Here is a 5017-nt window from a genome sequence, read left to right as displayed (position 1 = left end):
CACATGTACATCGAAACATACAGTGAAATATTTGTTTCTGGCAATGACCAACACAGTCCGAAAATGTGCTGTGATATGTCTGCAAATATCAGTACAATTCCAGTACCAACATAGCATGCCCACAGCTTATAAACTATAAACCCTGCATCTGTGGACTGTGGGAGGAAACCAGAGCACCCAGAGGAAACCCACTTGGCCATGGGGAGAACGTACAAACTCATTACAGTCAGTATCAGGAATTGAACCCAGATCACAGGTGCTGTAAAGCATTATGCAAACCATTACACTACACCCCAAATGTCTCGAACAGGAGATCAAGCTGGTTAAGGAGGCTTCCACGCTGATGTCTGAGATATAGGATTTAGTGTACTTGCAAGACGTTTTTAAGCTCTGGGATTTTTAAAGCCCAGTTTTCAAATAAACCTTCTGTGCTCCAATGTGTGGCAGTGGCTCCTTTGAAAAATACACAACTGTCTGAGCCAATAGTACCCAGTGACTGGCACTGCCCAACCTCAGAATGGATCCCAGCCTGGATGTAATCGGGGTGCTATAAGTGATCTTGCTGGGAAGGATGAGAAGGACGTGACAGGGGAATTGAGTCCTGGGGCCAAACAGCACACAAACAGGCCCTTTGGCCAAAATCACGCAGACGAGTCTAAGCTACTCCCATTGGCCTGTATCGCTTCAATCCTTAGTGTGTTTTTTAGATGTTGAAAGATTATGAAAGCTTAGCTCTATTTGTCACATACAGTACTGTGCAACAGTCTTAGGCACATGTATAGCTAGTGTGCCTAAGACATTTGCACAGTATTGTAGTAATTTTATATATCACCTTGTACTGCTGCCGCAAAAAAAAATCAAATTTCATGACGTGAGTGATGATAAACCTGATTCTGATCAGAGTTTCTATTGTGGACTGAGAGTGAGAAGGGGTCAGGGAGAGGGGAAACATGGTTGGGAAAAGGGGAAGGGAGCGGGAAGCACCAGAGAGACATTCTGTAATGATCAATAAACCATTTGTTTGGAATCAAATGACCTTGCCTGGTGTCTCAGAGCTGGGTGTGTCTGCACACATGCCAGCTCCCTGCTCCGAAACTCCTCTGCCACCTGCCCCATGCCCCTCCCATGGCGATCCACCCTCACCATTCCCCACATCCTGTGCTCCTGGCAGATCTATAAACTTGCTGTCTGCTGCACGTTGAGAAAAGCAGTACTGTGCAAAAGTCTTAGGCACCCTGCCATTCCCAGTAGAGAGAAGGTAAAGTTGTGGCAGAATTCTGATCATTCGGCAACCTGGATGGTGTCAGGCTGCGGGCTTTTCCAGACAGTAGGATGTTACTTGCCAGTACATTTTTTAATTCAAGAACTAAACTGTGGAGGAGCTCAAGTAGGTCAGGGAGAATTTATAGAAGGAAATGGACACTCGACATTTCAGGCTGAGATCCTTTGTTAGGACTCTCACTCTTTCAAGTTCAAATTTATTGACACAGCAATAAATACCATGAAAATTAGCTTTTGGCACCAGGAACCCATGTTCTCCCTCAGCACGGTTCTCTCTTGTCAGTTCACACACACACACACAGTGCCCCCTCCTCGCCAGCCCACACACACACAGTGCCCCCTCCTCGCCAACACACACACACACAGTGCCCCCTCCTTGCCAACACACACACACACACAGTGCCCCCTCCTCGCCGGCCCACACACACACAGTGCCCCCTCCTCGCCAACACACACACAGTGCCCCCTTCTCGCCAGCCCACACACACACAGTGCCCCCTCCTCGCCAACACACACACACACAGTGCCCCCTCCTCGCCAACACACACACACACACACACACACACACAGTGCCCCCTCCTCGCCAACACACACACACACAGTGCCCCCTCCTCGCCAACACACAGCACAGCGCCCCCCCCTGGCCAACCGACACACACACACACACACACACACACACACAGTGCCCCCCCCTGCCGGCCCCCACATACACACAGTGCCCCCTCCTCGCCGGCCCACACACCCATACACACACACACACAGTGCCCCCTCCTCGCCGGCCCACACACACACAGTGCCCCCTCCTCGCCAACACACACACACACAGTGCCCCCTCCTCGCCGGCCCACACACACACACAGTGCCCCCTCCTCACCAACACACACACACACAGTGCCCCCTCCTCGCCGGCCCACGCACACACAGTGCCCCCTCCTCGCCAACACACACACACACACACACACACACACACACACACACACAGTGCCCCCTCCTCGCCAACACACACACACACACACACACACAGTGCCCCCTCCTTGCCGGCCCACACACACACACACACAGTGCCCCCTCCTCGCCGGCCCACACACACACACAGTGCCCCCTCCTCGCCAACACACACACACAGAGTGCCCCCTCCTCGCCAACACACACAGCACAGTGCCCCCTCCTCGCCAACACACACACACACAGTGCCCCCTCCTCGCCAACACACACACACACAGTGCCCCCTCCTCGCCAACACACAGCACAGCGCCCCCCCTCGCCGACCGACACACACACACACACACACACACACACACACACACACACAGTGCCCCCCCCCTGCCGGTCCCCACATACACACAGTGCCCCCTCCTCGCCGGCCCACACACCCATACACACACACACACACAGTGCCCCCTCCTCACCGGCCCACACACACACAGTGCCCCCTCCTCGCCAACACATACACACACACACAGAGTGCCCCCTCCTCGCCAACACACACACACACACACACAGAGTGCCCCCTCCTCGCCAACACACACAGCACAGTGCCCCCTCCTCGCCGGCCCACACACACACACACACACAGTGCCCCCCCCCGCCGGTCCCCACATACACACAGTGCCCCCTCCTCGCCGGCCCACACACCCATACACACACACACACAGTGCCCCCTCCTCACCGGCCCACACACACACAGTGCCCCCTCCTCGCCAACACATACACACACACACACAGAGTGCCCCCTCCTCGCCAACACACACACACACACACACACAGAGTGCCCCCTCCTCGCCAACACACACAGCACAGTGCCCCCTCCTCGCCGGCCCACACACACACACACACACAGTGCCCCCCCCGCCGGCCCACACACACAGCACAGCGCCCCCCCCCTTGCCAACACACACACACACACACAGTGCCCCCTCCTCGCCAACACACACACACACACACACACACACACACACACACACACACACAGTGCCCCCTCCTCGCCAACACACACACACACACACACACACACACACACACACAGTGCACCCTCCTCGCCGGCCCACACACACACAGTGCCCCCCCCCCCCGCCGGCCCACACACACAGCACAGCGCCCCCCCTCGCCAACACACACACACAGTGCCCCCTCCTCGCCCACACACACACACACACACAGTGCCCCCTCCTCGCCAACACACACACACACACAGTGCCCCCTCCTCGCCAACACACACACACACACACACAGTGCCCCCTCCTCGCCAACACACACACACACACAGTGCCCCCTCCTCGCCGGCCCACTCACACACACACAGTGCCCCCTCCTCGCCGGCCCACACACACACACAGTGCCCCCTCCTCGCCAACACACACAGAGTGCCCCCTCCTCGCCAACACACACAGCACAGTGCCCCCTCCTCGCCGGCCCACACACACACACACAGTGCCCCCCCCGCCGGCCCACACACACAGCACAGCGCCCCCCCCCTCGCCAACACACACACACACACACACACACACACACAGTGCCCCCTCCTCGCCGGCCCACACACACACACACACACAGTGCCCACCCCCCGCTGGCCCACACACACAGCACAGCGCCCCCCCCTCGCCAACACACACACACAGTGCCCCCTCCTCACCAACACACACACACACACACACACAGTGCCCCCTCCCCCCCCCCGCCGGCCCACACACACAGCACAGTGCCCCCCCCTCGCCGACACACACACACACACACACACACACACACACAGTGACCCCCCCGCTGGTCCACACACACACTGCCCCCACCTTGCCAGCCCGCCCACACAGCACAGTGCCCCCTCCTCGTCGGCCCACACACACGTGTCCCCTCCTCGCAGCCCACACACACACACAATGGCCCCCCCCCCCCCTCGCCGGCCCACACACACAGTGCCCCCTCCTCGCTGGCCCATACACAGCACAGTCCCCCTCCTCGCCGGCCCACACAAAGTGCAGTTCTCCCTTCTCAATGCCCCTCCCTTTTTCACTCTTACCTCCTCCTCTCCTTCCCCTCCTCTATCCCTCGTTCCTCTCCTCTCTCTCCCTACCCTTTCATTTTCCTTTTCTTCCTATACCTCTCCATAAATCACGCACATATCTTCCTTCCTTAGAAGACGCTGGTGGGAGTTGTGTACAGGCCACCTAACAGTAGTAGTGAGGTCGGAGATGGTATTAAACAGGAAATTAGAAATGTGTGCAATAAAGGAACAGCAGTTATAATGGGTGACTTCAATCTACATGTAGATTGAGTGAACCAAATTGGTAAAGGTGCTGAGGAAGAGGATTTCTTGGAATGTATGCGGGATGGTTTTTTGAACCAACATGTCGAGGAACCAACTAGAGAGCAGGCTATTCTGGACTGGGTTTTGTGCAATGAGGAAGGGTTAATTAGCAATCTTGGCGTGAGAGGCCCCTTGGGTAAGAGTGACCATATTATGGTGGAATTCTTCATTAAGATGGAGAGTGACAGAGTTAATTCAGAAACAAAGGTTCTGAACTTAAAGAGGGGTAACTTTGAAGGTAGAGACGTGAATTAGCTAAGGTAGACTGGCAAATGACACTTAAAGGATTGACGGTGGATATGCAATGGCAAGCATTTAAGGATTGCATGGATGAACTACAACAATTGTTCATCCCAGTTTGGCAAAAGAATAAATCAAGGAAGGTAGTGCACCCGTGGCTAACAAGAGAAATTAGGGATAGTATCAATTCCAAAG

Source organism: Mobula birostris, chromosome 5 (genome assembly GCF_030028105.1).
Source record: "Mobula birostris isolate sMobBir1 chromosome 5, sMobBir1.hap1, whole genome shotgun sequence".
In the NCBI taxonomy this organism is placed as follows: Eukaryota; Metazoa; Chordata; class Chondrichthyes; order Myliobatiformes; family Myliobatidae; genus Mobula; species Mobula birostris.
The sequence above is the reverse complement of the archived record's forward strand: the minus strand, read 5'-3'. Positions refer to the sequence as shown.